Source organism: Aquarana catesbeiana, linkage group LG10, assembly GCF_042186555.1.
Source record: "Aquarana catesbeiana isolate 2022-GZ linkage group LG10, ASM4218655v1, whole genome shotgun sequence".
Lineage (NCBI taxonomy): Eukaryota > Metazoa > Chordata > Amphibia > Anura > Ranidae > Aquarana > Aquarana catesbeiana.
The window spans coordinates 219,137,364-219,156,926 of NC_133333.1; the positions used below are offsets into that span (position 1 = coordinate 219,137,364).

Here is a 19,563-nt window from a genome sequence, read left to right on the forward strand (position 1 = left end):
CGCAGTCTCCTCTCTAATTCATCCCAAAGATGTTCTATCGGGTTGAGTCAGACCAGTCAAGTTCCTCCACCCCAAACTTGCTCATCCATATCTTCATGGACCTTGCTTTGTGCACTGGTCCAAATCATTTGGTTGAGGGGGGTTTATGGTGTGGGGTTGTTTTTCAGGGGTTGGGCTTTGCCCCTTAGTTCCAGTAAAGGGAACTCTTCAGGCCTCAGCATACCAAGACATTTTGGACAATTGAGGTCAGGACTCTGTGCAGGCCAGTCAAGCTCTTCCACCCCAAACTCGCTCATCCATGTCTTTGTGGACCTTGCTTTGTGCACTGGTGCGCAGTCATGTTGGAACAGGAAGTGACTATCCCCAAACTGTTCCCACAAAGTTGTCCAAAATGAAATTGTCCAAAATGTCTTGGTATGCTGACGCCTTAAGAGTTCTGACCTCAACCCAATAGAACACCTTTGAGATTAATTAGAGTGGAGACTGGGAACCAGGTCTTCTCGTCCAACATCAGTGCCTGACCTCACAAATGCCCTTCTGGAAGAATGGTCAAACATTCCCATAGACACACTCCTAAACCCTGTGGGCAGCCTTCCCAGAAGAGTTGAAGCTGTTATAGCTGCAAAGGGTGGGCCAACTCAATATTGAACCCTACGGACTAAGACTGGGATGGCATTAAAGTTCATATGCATGTACAGGCAGTCCCCGAGTTACGAACGACTCCTACTTACGAACGGCCTCAAATGCTGTCCACTTGTGCTCCACGCGGGTCCTGGATACCTTTCGAGCACTTCCGAACACATCCCACACTGCCGTACTATGCCCCAGATAACATAACAAGCGCCCGGAACATCCCACATCGATGCACAGGTGGACATTACACTTATGAATGCAGTGTTCCGACCGGAAGTTACACTTACAAATGCAGTGTTGCGACTTACGAACAAACCTACAGTCCCTATTGTGTTCGTAACTCAGGGACTGCCTGTAAAGGCAGGCGTCCCAATACTTTTGGTAATATAGTGTATTCACCAGCCTAGGAAATCCAACATTGCCTAGTGTAAGCTGAAGCTCCGGGACCTAGTCATCTTCTCTTCAGACGTCATCAAAAGGCCAGCTTTCTCTCCCTGGTTCTTGATGCCAGCTCCCTGATGACATGCCATAGCGCATGCACAGGGCAATGGATTTCAACATCCACTACATACCCCATTGAAGACTGCTCTGAAGCCTCCTGAGATGCATGACGTCAGTATCCCAGGAGGCTTCAGGCAGGAAAGGGAGGTGTCATACTTGCCTAGACGGGAATGCCAAAAGTACTGGCCTGGGATCCGCTAAAAAAAGTTATTTTACCAAGTTAATATCCAAGTGTGTAATTGTGTGGAGGGAGGAAGAAAATCCTGAAAGTAATAGATGAGGGTGAAGGTCCGCTTTAAGGTAGATTTTAGTGGTGTCTAAAAAAGAACTGAAGAATGAATGAGCTGGTTTACCAAAACCCACATTAAAGCCTATCTATGATCAAAATGTAAAATAATACATTCATTTCCACATTGTATGTCAATGATTTCTAGCTTACTTCTATTATTTTGAATGATCCTGAAGTCTATAAACTTACCCACACGTTTACTTCCCTCAATTCCTGTGACATGTGGTCACTATCATACCTCCCAACATTTTGAGATGGGAATGAGGGACACCTACTATCAAATGTATGTAGGCATAGGACACGCCCCCTGCCACACCCCCTTAAAGGAGAATTAACCCCCCAAAAAAAGGTTAATTAAATGTACAAGGGCTTTTTTTACCACTATTATTCCTTTATATTGGCTTTTGAAATGTACAAATGCAGCAATTTAGAAATCAAATGAAAGGTTTAGCACTGGGGAACACTTTTTGAAAGATAAAAAGTGCATTTTATATACAACTATATAGATCAGACCAAAATGAGGGACAAATGAGGAGGAAAGAGGGACAGAGGGACATTGCTCCAAATCAGGGACAGTCCCTCCTAATCACCAGTTGGGAGGTATGTCACTATGGCCCAGTGTGAGGCAGACTTTTCGTTTTATGTTACTGACAGGTCGACCACTTGCCAATCAGGCCATAGACAAAAGACATCCTCGGTTAGCAGTGGAATACCGGGGTTATAAATTCAGCAATATGGCAAAAGCCAAGTATTGTCTTTTTCAGCTGGCGATTCTCTAACCGATAAAAGTCAGATTTGCCGCTGGATCACTTTTAGAAGCGGTGGGAGGGGTCACCTGGACGAACGGTGTGCCCAGGAACCGATCGAGTGGCTGCGGTGGCTGGTAACAGAGATGAGCGGAGAGAACATAGCCGGCCCTTTTTTTGTTTAAAGCACTAGATCAATGTTTTTTTTTATTTTTTATCTAATGCTTTACATTGTAGAGGAGAGATGTGGGGTCTTATTGACCCCACATCTCTCCATAAAGAGAACCTGTCACTGCTTATTTCTATTACAAGGGATGTTTACATTCCTTGTGATAGAAATAAAAGTGATCAAAACATTTTTTTAAAGGGAAAGTGTTAGAATAAAAAAATGTAATAAGAAAAATAAAATAAAAAAAATGTAATGCGTCCGTGTCCCCCTGTGCTCGCACGCAGAGATGAACGCATATTATGTAGGTCACGTCCACGTATGTAAACGGTGTTCAAATCACACATGTGAGGTATCGCCATGAACGTCAGAGCGAGAGCAATAATTCTAGTACTAGACCTCCTCTGTAACTCCAAACCTGTAACCTGTAGAAATTTTAAAAGTGTCACCTATGAAGATTTTTAAGTACCATATAGAAAAGGGAGGACCTCCACTCTGCCAACTATTATTCAGGAAAAGAGATTAATTGAAACACCTCAACTAAAAAAAACAGTGGATTTTGTGGGCACAACATGAGACCAAAACATTTCTAAAAAATAAGTCTTTATTACAAAAAATACTACAAAATTTTTTGTACCGTAGTTTGCCGCAATTCCGCAAGCGTGCACAATTTTAAAGCTCAACATTTTGGGTATCTAATTCCTCGGCGTAACATCATCTTTCATATTTTACAAAACAATTGGGTAACATATTGTGTTTTCTTTATTTTTTATTCGTTAAAGTGAAATTTTTCCCAAAAAATTGCATTTGAAAAAACGCTGTGCAAATACCGTGTGACATAAAAATTTGCAACAATCGCCATTTTATTCTCCAGGGTCTCTGCTAAAACACATATATAATGTTTTGGGGTTCTAAGTAATTTTCTAGCAAAAAAGGTGTCAGAAAAGGCACGGTTGGCAATTGGTTAAGCAAAGATGGTTTTATTAGACAGTGCCATAGGTTTGCAATACAGGGGATCTGGGCTCATGTCCCACCACACTTTGTGCATTGCTTAGTTTGCTGTCCCCATATCTGTGTAGGCTTCCACACTGATCTCTATAATATACAGGTAATTCACGTTTGCCTGAATTGACTTCACAGAGAAAACAGGTTTGGTGTTTTCTGTAAAGATCGTCCAATGTAAAATATAGATATTACTTATATAAACGAGCAGGGCCCTCTGATCCCTCCTGTATTGATTTGTATCGTAAGTGTACTGTCTGCCCTCATGTTGTAAAGCGCTGTGTAAACTGTTGGCGCTATACAAATTCTGTTTAATAATAATAATAATATAAATATATTGTATATATATATTAGATATAAAAGTAGTGTATAGGTTAAAAAAGTGCAATATAAAAGACATAAAAGAATAAAGTACTATAAAAGATTATACAAAATATAGCAATAACCAATTGTGATGTTATAGCTCATAATATCATCCATCTACCGCAATAATGTCTGAAAGTGAGACAGAGTCTGGCGAGCGATGTGATGATTAAATGACAGCATGTGCAGGAACAGAGCCGAGCCAATCCCAGCGCCAACCTACAATGTTTTATGAGGCTTGTAATGAGCTGTAATCAGATCAGACAATTTATGCTTCACATGATATTACATGATACCACATTATATACAGTGTCATAGATGTTCAATTATTATATTCCTTTAGATTGAGACAACGATTTCAGCAGTGCCTAGGACTTCTTTTATATTAGCAGTACTGCTTATTGCCATCTGAAAAGCAATCTGCAGTGGATCGTGTTTCAGAGTGGGTGCCGCAGCATCTGACAGACGTTCAGGAGGCTCTACTGCCACCTCCAGAAATGAGCCGAGTGTTCGCTTCGCAGTTGCAGTGTAGCCCCTTTAAACTCAATGGGCGAGTTTAACGGGTGGTACACCCCAACATAAAAATCCCACAGCTACGAAGCAAAGCATTGTACCAAGGGTACAGCCCTGTCCAGATGTATTGTTACAATTCTGGTGGGTCGGCCAAGGCTGGTCCTGTGCAACATGCAAATTTGAAAATCACGTAAAGAAGTCCCGGAGCTAATGACAAAAGCAATGGGCGCAGGGATGGCATGACAGTGCTGGACAGCACAGTTGTCATTTTAAGGAACGGTTTCCCCTTTTAGAAAAGGGGAGGGGCTGTGTGAGGTCAGGGTCCATAGCAACAGAGAGGAAGGGAGAAGGGGAAGTGACGTCAGTCGGAGAACAGAGGAGGAAGAGATTCCCACCCACCCGCCCTAGGTTCGTCATGTGGGGTAACGGAGGGGTCAGGCTGACTTGGCAGTGTTGGGTCACTGGAATAGGAGAAGTTATAGGTTACATGTATGGAACATGTGGTACCCATCCAGGGGATGGGGGTTGTTTTCTGGTACCCACCCATGGAATGGGGGTTGTTCTGGTACCCATCCATGAGATGGGGGTTGTTCTGGTACCCATCCATGGAGGGATGGGGGTTGATTTCGGGTACTTCTAGGTTACGAGGGGTTAACCTGGAAGGGGTAAAAAGGTTAGGTCACTGCGAAGGTTGGGGTACGGCCTCTGAGCCAGGGGTTTCCGACTGGAGGCCTAAAGTTCAAAGAAGTTGTTGGCAGTGACCTGTGGTATGGTTGTTTTTCTTACATTACCCCTAAAAGTTTATTATTAAAATTTTATGGTTATTTATGATGTTATTTATGTGACTTTATAAGTTGTTAATAAATAAGGCCGTAAAGGCCATTTACTCCAAAACTGGGTTGAGTCATTTATGAAGGTTTGGAGGGGGTAACATTTTGGGGTAAAAGGGAGTGTTACCAGGAGACTGGGCTTAAGTCCTACAAATGTCATGGGAATGCTAGTTCCCGCTAAGTGATACAGTCGTATGCAAAAGTTTAGGAACCCCTGACAATTTCCATGATTGTCATTTATAAATATTTGGGTGTTTGGATCAGCAATTTCATTTTGATCTATCAAATAACTGAAGGACACAGTAATATTTCAGTAGTGAAATGAGGTTTATTGGATTAACAGAAAATGCGCAATATGCATCAAAACAAAATTAGACAGGTGCATAAATTTGGGCACCCTTATCATTTTGTTGATTTGAATACCTGTAACTACTTAGCACTGATTAATTGGAACACACAATTGGTTTGGTGAGCTCATTGAGCCTTGAACTTCATAGACAGGTGCATCCAATCATGAGAAAAGGTATTGAAGGTGGCCAATTGCAAGTTGTTGTTCTCTTTGACTCTCCTCTGAAGAGTGGCAACATGGGGGCCTCAAAACAACTCTCAAATGACCTGAAAACAAAGATTGTTCTACATTATGGTTTAGGGTAAGGCTACAAAAAGTTATCGCAGAGATATAAGCTGTCAGTGTCCACTGTGAGGAACATAGTGAGGAAATGGAAGACCACAGGCACAGTTCTTGTTAAGGCCAGAAGTGGCAGACCACAGAAAATATTGGAGAGGCAAAGGCGAAGTCAAAAACAGCCCACAGACCATCTCCAAAGACCTACAACATCAACTTGCTGCAGATGGTGTCACTGTGTATCCTTCAACAATTCAGCGCACTTTGCACAGGGAGAAGCTGTATGGGAAAGTGATGGGAAAGAAGCCTTTTCTGCACACACGTCACAAACGGAGTCGCTTGAGTAATTTTTGGAATAAAGTGCTATGGACTGTTGAAACAAAGATTGAGTTATTTGGTCATAACAAGGGGCGTTATGCATGGAGGCAAAAGAACACAGCATTCCAAGAAAAACACTTGCTACCCACAGTAAAATTTGGTGGAGGTTCCATCATGCTGTGGGGCTGTGTGGCCAATGCCGGTACTGGGAATCTACTTAAAGTTGAGGGTCGCATGGATTCCACTCAATATCAGCAGATTCTTGAGAATAATGTTGAGGAATCAGAATCACAAAGTTGAATTTACGCCGGGGCTGGATATATCAACAAGACAACGACCCAAAACACTACTCAAAATCTACTCGGGCATTTATGCAGAGGAACAAGTACAATGTTCTGGAATGGGCATCCCAGTCTACAGACCTGAATATTATTGAACATTTGTGGAGTGATTTGAAGCGGGCTGTCCATGCTCGGCAACCATCAAACCTAACTGAACTGGAGATGTTTTGTAAGGAGGAATGGTCCAAAATACATTCATCCAGAATCCAGACACTCATTACAGGCTATAGGAAGCATCTAGAGGCTGTTATTTCTGCTAAAGGAGGCTCTACTAAATATTGATGTGATTTTTCGGTTGGGGTGCCCAAATTTATGCACCTGTCTAATTTCGTTTTGATGCATATTGCGCATTTTCTGTTAATCCAATAAACCTCATTTCACTACTGAAATAATTCTGTGTCCTTCAGTTATTTGATAGATCAAAATGAAATTGCTGATCCATACACCCAAATATTTATAAATGACAATAATGGAAATTGTCAAGGGTTCCTAAACTTTTGCATACGACTGTATGTGATTGGGGCCTTTGAAGTTTAGGTATCTACAGGCAGTAATGTGATTTGCCAGTTGAGAGTGGCGAGTGTGCAGGGTGAACATCTTCAGCCAAGGTTGCGGAAATCGGCATCTAACATTCAGCATCAAAACAATTCCAGATGGCAGGGAATCTATGATGAAAAATGTGTTAGTGAATAAATATCAGATAATGTATAATAGAAATCAAATTATTGGTTTAGCAGTAGAATGTATGGCGAATCCTCGCAATCATGAACTTCTCTGGGGCTCCTCATTTTACTCATTGTTTCTACCAGATCTTAGAACATGCCAGTTCATTTTTCATGAGTTTATTTAATTTCCACAGAAGAACATTTTATATTATTTTTCCAAAATTGGACGAATGTTATTATAGCAACAATAAAAAATATAACAGATTTGTTTAAAAGTTTAGGGATTTTAGGAATGTCTGACGGCGCCTATAATTTGTGTGTATTGTAATAGGACTTCTTTCCCCTGATTGCAGGTGTGGCTGTTACCGAAAAGGAGTGCCAAAAATATGTGGAATATTGTCCAGGTGTGTACCGCGTTCCTCCACTGTCTACTCCAACAGCTGCCCCAAATCACTGATTATCATGAATGGTCCCCACTAGAATTGGGGAAGTCCCCTTCTTTTCTTGGATGAATCTACCACTGCATCCTCCATAACAGGGGTGAGTAAAACTGAGAATTTTGGCACAAATAAGAACACTTTAGTAAAATATTGACATTTTGGCCAATATGTTGGAGTCGTGGGGAAGGTGAAATGAACCACTTCCCCATGTTTACATTTTTTGGACACATTGAAATCTGCATTACTGGCTACAAAATTTCTTAACCCTCCCAGAGCAATATACAAAATATACACTATATTACCAAAAGTATTGGGACACCTGCCTTTACACGCACATGAACTCTAATGCCATCCCAGTATTAGTCTGTAGAGTTCAATATTGAGTTGGCCCACCCTGTGCAGCTATAACAGCTTCAACTCTTCATTGAAAGCTGTCCACAAGGTTTAGGAGTGTGTCTATGGGAATGTTTGACCATTCTTCCAGAAGTGCATTTGTGAGGTCAGGCACGGATGTTGAAGGTCTGGCTCGCAGTCTCCACTCTAATTCATTCCAAAGGTGTTCTATCGGGTTGAGGTCAGGACAGTCAAGTTCCTCCACCCCAATCTCGCTCATTGATATCTTTATGGACCTTGCTTTGTGCACTGGTGCTCAGTCATGTTGGGACAGGAAGGGGCCATCCCCAAACTGTTCCCACAAAGTTGGGAGCATAAAATTGTCCAAAATGTCTTGGTCACTGGAACTAAGGGGCCAAGCCCAACCCCTGAAAAACAACCCCACACCATAATCCCCCCCCCCCATCAAATGATTTGGACAAGTGCATAAAACAAGGTCCATAAAGACATGGATTAATGAGTTTGGGGTGGAGGATCTTGATTGGCCTGCACAGAGTCCTGACCTCAACCCAATAGAACACCTTTGGGATGAATTAGAGCAGAGACTGCGAGCCAGGACTTCTCTTCCAACATCAGTGCCTGACCTCACAAATGCGCTTCTGGAAGAATGGTCAAACATTCCCATAGACACACTCCTAAACCTTGTGGACAGCCTTCCCAGAAGAGTAGAAGCTGTTATAGCTGCAAAGGGTGGGCCAACTCAATATTGAACCCTACGGACTAAGACTGGGATGCCATTAAAGTTCTTGTGCATGTAAAAGCAGGTGTCCCAATACTTTTGGTAATATAGTGTATATTTTCTGAAAGCAGAGGCCTTGTAGAATAACAATGATGGTAGTTGCAATTGTTTTTATTGCACAATATTTGCACTATTTGAGTTTATCAAAAAAAAAGAAGAGACCTCCACCATGTCAGATGTGGAGTATGGTGGTCCCATCCCTGGTGCAACAGAACAAAAAGAAATACCCCCTGAATGGGACTTTGAAAGGCCACCAACTCTGAAGTATAAAAAAGTTTCTTTTAATTGAATATGGTCTAGGATAAAAAAAGACGTATAATGTCTACACATTACAATAATGCATCAAACAAACAAAACAGAACACCAATACAAAGAATGAAATACAAATTAACATATGTACTCTCCGAAGGGTGGTGGACCCTAATACCCGACGCGTTTCCAGTATTTTGATACCTTCATCAGGGGTGACATGTCAAATCGCTCCAATGTGAACCTGGGCTTAATTCCCCAATTTTTGTACAAAATAAAAGATAAGGTAGTGTATTCGAGTAAATAAATACCAAATGAGTCGGGCTTCAAAATAGCGTGCTCCCGTTAAATGGCAAAATAAACAGTGACTCTACTAATCATTTATATTCTATTTTGAAATTTACAAATGCAACAATTTAGAAATTGGATGAAAGGTTTAGCACTGGGAAACACATTCTGAATAATAAAAAGTGCATTTTATATACATCTATATAGATCAGACCAAAATGAGGAGGATAGAGGGACTTTATTCCAGATTAAGGACAGTCCCTCGAAATCAGGGACAGTTGGGAGCTATGAGATTTTTTTTTTTTTATTTGCTGTGAAACTAATTTGGCTGACATCACTCCACTCATCCCTACTCCATAGCATCCGCCCAGCCCTGAAACTTACACAACCCAACCACAAAGCACAGCCAGTCTGGTGACCTGTCTTTTCTTTGCTGCAGATAAGCAACACAGCTTGGTCACCTCTCTGCCCCTGGCCTGTGATTGGATAGTAAAGGAGAAACAGAAGTTTTTCCGTACTCTGCTCTCTCCTACATGGTTCTTGTCAGCACATGTGCATTTAGTACCTGATTGGCCCTTAGTGCTGCCCTTCCCTCCCCCAGTATAAGCTCTGCTGTAGAAGAATCTGAAAATGAACAAGTCAAATGCAAGCACTTACACTAGTTGTATTCAAAAATACATGTATTTATTTCTAAGAAAGAGATAACTGCTTTAATAACTATCTTTGCATTATATAAAAAAAAATCCCTGTTTATACGCCTTAATTATTGGCAGCTAAGCAGCTGAAAGCTACCAACCATAGAGAAGTGCAGGCTGGATGTATGGTGGAGCCCCCTGGAGGTGTACTGACTGTTACTGCATCCTCGCGTGTTCCTTTGTCTATTCCTCTTCTGGATGATGTTTCCCAATTTTTCATATTTGTATCTAATTATCTTCCCTGAAAATAGAAAGATTCCCTGAGGACAAAGATGATTGCGATATTCTAAACATTCTCATCTCCTATTATTAATCCAGGAAACATATTTCTCAGGCTGCCGAGAGATATAAAAGGCTTATTTATGTCCAAGCTGGGTACCACGGAAAACATGCTGTGCCACGCAAACCACATAATGACATAGATCCATAGTCTACAGAAGAAAGAAAATCTTTATTGACACGCGATATGGCGCCTCCTCGCTGTTTGATTTAACAATTAAAATGCCGAACAATTGCAGGGCGTTTGTGGCATGGCCCCCTTTACTTGAATGGGACGCGTTTGGCGGCGGCACCGCCTGCTTAATGTGATATGCTCTTTACTTTTGCAGCGGGCGAGAAGCAAAGCATCACAGTAGTGGCATGGGTGCAGCACTGAGCAGCTGCATTGCTTTAATTAGGTGGGAAGTTGGGGCATAGTAAAATTGTGGCTTAACTGCCCGCTTTTACTGCCCCCCACTGGTCGCCCATGTGAACAAGCTCTAAAAGGAGTAGAGGATTCCCAGTTATGTGCCAGGAATTTACAAAACACACAACACGGCTTCATCTTGCTTTGTGAACTTTCTCGTTTCCTTATATCAGCCTCAATGGTGCTCATTGCTGGAAATGATGATTCTTATGTCCAGCAGCATGTGTTATAACTTAGTGAAATGAGTCAAAAATGCAAAAAAACTGGCCAGGGGACAATGACAATAAAAAACTGTGCTGGTAAAGGATATTTTGCATGGAAGACATGAAAATGTTGATTTCCTCATTTCAAACCCATGACCTTTAGGGCCGATGCACAGCAGATTCGCACAGGAATGTGGTCTGCAATCCTGTTTGGTTCCTGTGCATTTTTCCTGCAATGTAATTCTGCAGCCCATTCATTTGAATGGGCTGCAAATCACACAGGAATGAACAGAAAATAGTGCATGCACTACTTTTGAAAAATGCGTCACGTGGTATTTCAGTACCAGTACTGCATTGGCGATCTGCGATCAGCCAACAGAAAGTAAATGAGTGCGCATCGGCTGTTCTGACTGTGGTCATTTACACTTACATATTCTTAAGAAGTGTAGCACCCTGGTATTAGGAAGGGTTGCTACCACATTTAGTTATGCTAGGTGGTAACTAGCCTGGCTAATTGGTAGTTGTATCTGCTGACTTTTTGCCCTAAGCCTGAATCTGGTGCATTTCTCTCTTCTGTCAATAGGTGGCACTGCTGCCTTTGGCATTAGAATGACAAGACCACACAGGTTGTGAATAGACATAATTTCTCAGCCAATCAGAGTAGTTACTTTGCATGCTGGGATCATCTATTTAAGGGGAATGAGGTGATCAGTGTTCTTTTAGCCCCAGGTTGAGGCCTGGGGGCTGTGTGTGAAGCAGCAGCTGAAGGTTAGGCCAGAAGCCTGGGGCCTAGCCACGTATGTAGAGGATGAGCCAGAGGGGAGCCTGATCGTTGCAGAGGTTCAGCCAGACGGGGAAGTGAGTGTTGCCGGAGGTGAGGGAGAAGCAGTTACCACATGGGACGACCACTCCTGTTACCAGAGGCAAGTGAGAACCAGAGGTCAGAGATAAAGGAGACACCGTTGCCAGTAAGGGACAACTACTCCTGTTATCAGAGGCCAGGTTTGAAAAGTCTGAAGAAGTACCAGGGCAGCCTTTTTCACTAACCGGGGATGTGAACAAGTTGGTAGAGCTTCAGCGTTCAAGCCAGGGACCCAGAAGGTAGCGTGGGTGACGCTTGGAGTGGTTAGCTATGGAAGAGCTCAGGGGATCCAGCGGGCAGCCGGGATCTGAAGGTCTGGTGAGAAGACGGGGAGCTCAGTGAGAAATGTTACAGTAGGATACTGCAAGATGTGAGTGAAGATCTGTAATAGGTAACTGTGAGTTATGTGTGCAGATCTACAGTGAAGCATTGAAGTGAAGTGTTGCTATAAGAGACAGCAGTTCCATACCTCCCAACATTTTGAGATGGGAATGAGGGACACCTACTAGCAAATGTATGTAGGCATAGGACACACCCCCCTGCCACACCCCCCTTAAAGGAGAATTAACAAAACAAAAAAAGGTTAATTAAATCCACAAGGGATTTTTTTACCACTACTATTCCTTTATATTGGCTTTTAAAAATGTACAAATGCAGCAATTTAGAAATCAGATGAAAGGTTTAGCTCTGGGAAACACTTTTTGAAAGATAAAAAGTGCATTTTATATACAACTATATAGATCAGACCAAAATGAGGGACAAATGAGAGGGACAGAGGGACATTGCTCCAAATCAGGGACAGCTAGGAGCCATGTAGTTCTATGCAGTTCTACATTTGCTGCAATCAGCTTAAAGGCCCTCAACCTGTATAGCTGTTTGCCTATTATTTTGTCTCGGAGACTGCCAATTGCTATTGCATCTGCCTAAGGGTGTCCTGGCCCTAACCCTCTCTCCCCCAGTTCTTGTTAAGACACAATAAATCTCTTTTGTTCGCATTCAAAATGTGCCTAGTAACCCACTCTACAAAGAAGGATGTCAGCTCTCCCTGATTCTGGAGGTCACCTTTAGGCCTCCAGGTATCGGGACCATTGCTGCAAAAGCAATATATATATATTTTTTAAAGCTCTCACTTTCACTTACTGTAGATACAGACACTATGCGGTAATTTACTCCAAAATGATGTAGCAAAAGCTCCTCAAGTGTGCTTTCACTTTTTCTGACAGGTCAGAACCCTGCTCCCACCTCCCCGAAGTCACTTAGTAGCTCTGCCAATATGAAGGTATTATAGTAGTGGTAAAAAAAACACTTGTGGGTTTAACCAAACTTGTTTTTTTTTGTACAAGTCTCCTTTAAGGGGGCGTGGCAAGAGGTGTGTCCTATGCCTGCATACTTTTGCTGATAGGTGTCCCTCATTCCCATCTCAAAAAGTTGGGAGGTATGCAAAACATCAGTCGAAATGGTCGTAGTCTCCATCAGATGCCCATGTGGCAGGGTGACAACACAGGAGAACAGTTAGGAGACAGAGACACAGCGTTGTCACCCCAAAACAGGAAGTATCTGAACAAAACCCCCATAGAAATGGCATGAGGCTCCATCAGAAGCCCGTGTGACAGGGTGACAACGCAGGAGCCCAGTTAGGAGACATGGACACAGTGTTGTCATCCTAAAACAGGAAGTGCTTGAACACAGACCTCCATGGCAGGATCACCAGATATTATTTAAATGAAAGCTGCAGAGCTACTAAGTGACTTCTGGGATCACCAGATATTCTTTAAATGAAAGCTGCAGATTTAAAATGCTGGCAAATGACTTTCGAAATGACATGAACATGTTAAATATTCTATGAGATTTTAGTGATTGAGATTCCATCTACTTTATTGTATGAAATAGGGGGTTGTAGGGACAGAAAGGGAGTCTTTACTACAAGAACGGGAACATTTGTATATGATGGATCGGTGGAGTTCCCAATTTCTGAACACAGCTCAGAGGAACAATTCCCGGAGGTCTCACCTCTCTGTCATCACGCTGGCGTTATTCCCGGTGTGATCCATCCATATTGCCTAATCGCCCCGAGAAGTCCGAACACGCTATTTATTCCAATCAGAGGACCAGGCAGACGAATCATTTGTTTTACTAACATTTAAAGGAGAAGAAAGGTTTAGCGCCATTAGCAATGTATTGGCCTGACATTAGCGGGCCACAAATAATCCGACTTTAGCGCGTCACAGTTTGATGTCAGGCGCTGAAACAAATGCGCACTTTGCAAACGGCCCTGGTGGGATAAATTGCCTTTAAAACGCAGTGTGACAGTATCACAGTCCAGACTGTATTATTATTTACACAGTCGCCATCGCTACAAAAAAAACGCACCACCCATGTACCAACCTGTCATTGGCTGGAGGGTCTGGAGTCTAATGAGCCGGTCCCATTACAGCTGTTACAAAGTATCAAATATCCAGCGCTGAGATTTTCTCCTCGCTGTTTATTTGCTCTCTTTAAATTGATCATGACATTAATGGCCCCGACCTCCGACCCGCACAATATGATGACATAATTGCCCCGTGACGTCACCGCTATGAAAACATTCAATGTAAGTCGGGGTGGATTTAAAGGCACAGCGTTCACCTGTGTGGGATATCCTGAGATGCAGCTGTGCGAAACGGAGCTGATTATATGTACGGGATTTTAATCCGCCCCAAGCTGCTTCAAATTAAAGCACAATGACGGCCCCCGAATGAGATTTTTGTGTTAGGAAAAGCGCATACCTGCAAAATTGGTTTCTGATTCCAGATCGCTTACAGGGAACGTCAACTTTTATTACAAATTCCTATAAATATATGTAAAGACGTGATTGGCTTAACCCTTCCAGGTCCAGGAGTTATCAGAACCCTCCTGACCACAGCAGGCTTAGAAATCTTGTTTTTTTTTATTTCCTAAATCTTATTTTTTGGATAAGCGCAAAATTGAATAAAAAGCAAAAAACTGCAGTTTTATTTTGCGTAAAAAGTATAAGCATAGCTCCCAACTGTCCCTGATTTCGAGGGACTGTCCCTGATTTGGAGCAATGTCCCTCTGTCCCTCTTTCCTCCTCATTTGTCCCTCATTTTGGTCTGATCTATATAGATGTATATAAAATGCACTTTTTATCTATCAAAATGTGTTTCCCAGGGCTAAACCTTTCATCTGGTTTCTAAATTGCTGCATTTGTAAATTCCAAAAGCCAATATAAAGGAATAGTAGTGGTAAAAAAAAGCACTTCTGGGTTGAACCAATCTTTTATTTTTTGTACAATTCTCCTTTAAGGGGGCGTGGCAAGGGGTGTGTCCTATGCCTGCATAATTTTGCTGATAGGTGTCCCTCATTCCCATCTCTAAAAGTTGGGAGGTATGGTATAAGTAAACCCAAAATCTGCTATTTAGAATGTTTGCCATCACACCTCGCTGTATATGCAATATGTTACCAAAAGTATTGGGACACCCGCCTTTACACGCTCATGAACTTCAGTGGCATCCCATTTTTAAGCCTCGTACACACCGGTATGATTGTTGGCAGGGGATTGTCTGTTGACAGACTGTTGTCCTAAAATCTGACCGTTAGTACGCTCCTTCTGACAATTGTTGTCTAACTATCGGCCAACAAATGGATGGCAGGCTAGTAAATTTTCGGCGGACAACGGTCTGTTGTCAGATTTTCGTATGGTCAGTACACAAGTCCGTCACACAAAAGTCGAAAGTACAAACAATCATGCTCGGAATCAATGCTCACCAAACAAGAAATTAGCAGAAGGGGCCCAAAGGGTGGCGCTCAAGAGCTGAAATTCCTCGTAGGCCTGGCTTGCAATCGCTGCTCTAATTCATTCCAAAGGTGTTCTATCGGGTTGAGATCAGGACTCTGTTCAGGCCAGTCAAGTTCCTCCACCCCAAACTCTCTCATCCATCTCTTTATGGACCTAGATTTGTACACTGGTGCCCAGTCATGATGGAACGGGAAGGGGCCATCCCCAAACTGTTCCCACAAAGTTGGGAGCATGAAATTGTCCAAAATGTCTTGGTATGCTGACGCCTTGAAAAACAACCCCACACCATAATCCCCCCCTCCACCAATTGATTTGGACCAGTGCACAAAGCAAGGTCCATTGGAAGACATGGTTGAGTGAGTTTGGGGTGGAGGAACTTGACTGGCCTACACACAAGTCCTGACCACAACCCGATAGAAAGCCTTTGGGATGAATTAGAGCAGAGACTGTGAGCCAGGCCTTCTCATCCAACATCAGTGCTTGACTTCACAAATGTGCTTCTGGAAGAATGGTCAAACATTCCCATAGACACACTCCTAACCCTTGTGGACAGCCTTTCCAGAAGAGTTGAAGCTGTTATAGCTGCAAAGGGTGGGCCAACTCAATATTGAACCCTACGGACTAAGCCTGGGATGACATTCAAGTTCATGTGAAGGCAAGCGTCCCAATACTTTTGGTAATATACTGTCTTTTTTTCTTAGGCCTTAATCACATCTGTGCCTTCCCAGAATGAGTGCATTTTTTTGCGTGATTTTTGTGCAACATGCATCGATTGATTACAATGGGCTGCACTATGCGCAACAAAGGTAGCTCATGGAGCATTTTACACATTCCAGTCTACGTGTTTTTTACTGCACATTTTGCTGCATCTGTTGTGTGTAGAGCTAGGCTGGCCATAGATGGCTCATAATTTTTCATTTGGCCAGCATGCTGAACAAAAAAAAAAAAAAAATTAGGCCTCTTTCACACGGGGCAGATCAGTCATGATCCGCCCCGTGAACATCCGCTTGCTCAGCGGGGATCGCTCCGCCGATCCCCGCTGAGCAGGAAGATGACAGGTGCATCGCTGCACGCTGTGCAGCGACGGACCTGTCAGAGCGCCGCTCTCCCCTATGGGGGGATCGGATGATGACGGTCCGTAGTGTCCGTCGTCATCCGATCCGATCCGAAAACGGAGGGAAAAGTAGGTTTTTCCTCCGTTACACTTTTCGGATCGGAGCGGGGTCGGATGTCAGCGGACATGTCACCGCTGACATCCGACGCTCCATAGGGATGAATGTATGTCCGTTTTTCATCCGAAAACGGAAGGATGAAAAACGGACATACGGATCCCCCGTGTGAAAGAGGCCTTAATGTATTCCTCCATCCACACAATCAAGGTTGATAGAGAAATCCTCCCCTTGAGACAGTGTATTTTGACAGCGGGGGTCTCTCCATTGTCAGAATACACCGATCAGCACTGATGGAGAAAAATGTTCTAACAAGCCCAGAAATCAGTGGTTAGATCGACTTCTACAGCCAAGAAACCTTAAGGATTTAGAGAAGATCTGTAAAGAGTAGACCAAAATCCCTCCTGAGATGTGTGCAAAGCTGGTCACCAACTACAAGAAATGTCTTACCTCTGTGCTTGCCAACAAGGGTTTCTCCACCAAGTATTAAGTCATGTTTTGCTTGGGGATCAAATACTTATTTTACTCACTGAACTACAACTCCATTTATAACATTTGTATCATGTGTTTTATACGGATTTTTGGTTGATATTCTGTTTCTATCATATAAAATACACCTGTGATAAAAATTATAGACCCTTCATTTCTTTGTAAGTGGGCAAACTTACACAATCTGCAGGGATCAAATAATTATTTTCCCCGGGGTATATATATGGATGGCTGTACATGGCACCTGAGAATTTATCTTGCATGTACAGAAAGCCCTAAGCTGGCCATAAATGGACCAAAATGTTGCCACTCCACAGCCTGGGTTTCCGCAAGTGAGGGAAATGCATTCGAATTTATGCTGTATTCTCTCAGCTGACTTAGTTGAAAAAAAAATGATTAACAACTCTGTCTTTACCACCCAAAAATCCTAATACAGCACCCTGCAGTAGAAGAGGTGGTATATTTACCTCCCCAGCAAACCATGTCTCTTACCGCACCTCCGTTCCAGCACAGCAGCCTCTATCAAAGTCTTTTGACACTTCTTGGAGGGTCAGTCCCCATGTCCCCTACTGCAAAGTTCTGTTCCCCCCTAGACCACTGGTGTGTCCTATAACAATGTAGATGGTCAGATGGGCCACCCCCCACCCCCGCACCAAAACATCACAAAAGTTTGGACCCGAACCGCAAACCCCATTGAAGTCTATGGGACCCAAACTTGAAAAATAAAAAGTGCCCATATTGAAGGCTTATATGCAAGTTGTTGGCCATAAAAAAGGTATGAGGGCCCAGCTACTGCCCTGGGGAACATGTACCAATGCAAAAAAACTTAGAAAAAAGATCGTTTTTAAAGGAGGAGTGGTTCTAATGATGGTTAAAGTGAAACAATAAAAATGAAAGTTTCCTTTAAATATGCCTGGGGGGTCCCCTTAGTCTGCATGTAAAGTGGCCCATCTGTAGCATATAACAACAGCTTGGGGAGCCTGTCTGTATGATGAGGCCACATTTAAGTGCACTCAGGATCAACCAATCAACAAGATTAGAGATTTTTTTTATAAATTCTGGTCTCTCTTTGGCAGACTTTGGAGGGAAATAACAAAGTTTTGCACTACAGTGAGTCTTATGTGAAGAAGCCAAATGATAGTACACAGCCCAAGATTAACATTTGCATTAGATAAAGTCTGGTGTCTCTTTCGCAGACTTCGGATAGAAGTAACAGGTGCAGAAAAACTGGTCTTTGGGTGTTGGTGGTGCCTTCACCCCGTAACCTTCTAGAGGTGCTCTTGAATCAAAGTAATCATCACTTTGTCCAATCAGGGCTCTGACATTGCTCCGTGCCCTAATTGGCAAAGCCTTGCACCTGACCAGCGATCAAATAAGGGCCCTAGAATACACTGTGAAGCGCACAGTGCATTTTGGGGCGCTCGGCGGAGAACATTCCGCCAAGCGCCCCGCAAATTTGTGTGTTCGCCGAACCGTTCGCCCAACACTAGTGGTCAGAATCACATCACATATTGAAAATCGAGGGAAGGGTGGACATAGGCATCTGACACTTCTGGAAGTGTCAAATGCTGAAGACTCCTTATGATCATCTATTTATTTATTACAGGTACTCATATAGCACCATCAATTTAAACAGATTTGACATATATATTGCACATTCACATCAGTCCCTGCCCTCAAGGAGCTTACAATCTAAGGGCCCTAACTCACATTCGTACTTACACTAGTACATGGCTGTCGACCTCGGCTGTCCTGGGTCTCTCTCTCCTCATTGGCTGAGACTCAGCAGTGGTTGCCATTGCCTCCCACTGTTGTTAATCACAGCCAGTAAGCCAATGAGGAGAGTGCGGGGATGTGGGGCGATCCACGGCTGTGTGTCTTATGGATGCATAGAGCGTGGCTCGGAATCGAACGTGCACCAGTGTCCCCATAGCAAGTGGCTTGTTATTGGAGGCACCGGTCAAGGTGGAGGAGCCAGGAGCGCCGGTGGGGGGGCCCGAGAAGAAGAGGATCGGGGCTGCTCTGTGTAAAACCATTACACAGAGCAGGTAAGTATAACATGTTTGTTATTTTACAAAAAAAAAATATGAAGCTTTAACCAATTCAATACCCGCGTATAGTAATATGACAGCCACAGATGGGATCTCCCATCCTGGGTGGCCGTCATATGACGTCCTGGGCTTCCCGGGCAATCACGGGTGCCCGGCAGACATTGCGGCCGCCGCGTTACTCCGGACCCGGTGCGCGTGCCCGGCGGCCGCGATGTCCGCCGGGCACCCGCGATTGCCCGTTAACCGAGCAGGACCGTGAATCTGTGTGTGTGAACACACAGATCCACGTCCTGTCAGGTAAGAGGAGACCGATCTGTGTTCCCAGTACAGAGGAACACTGATCGGTCTCCTCCCCTTGTGAGTCCCCTCCCCCTACAGTTAGAATCACTCCCCTAGGAAACACATTTAACCCCTCGTCTCCCCCTAGTGGTTAACCCCTTCCCTGCCTGTCACATTTATACAGTTATCAATGCAATTTTATAGCATTGATCGCTGTATAAATGTGAATGGTC

The 19,563-nt window shown here is 43.3% G+C and overlaps 1 long non-coding RNA gene across 1 annotated transcript in view; it reads left to right on the plus strand.

Annotated features, from left to right (window-relative positions):
* Positions 1-19,563, plus strand: part of LOC141110145 (uncharacterized) — a 59,100-nt gene that overhangs the window by 19,556 nt on the left and 19,981 nt on the right. Inside the window, exon 2 of the long non-coding RNA XR_012236248.1 lies at positions 7,346-7,532. This is a non-coding gene — a long non-coding RNA (uncharacterized lncRNA). The remainder of the gene's footprint in view (positions 1-7,345; positions 7,533-19,563) is intronic.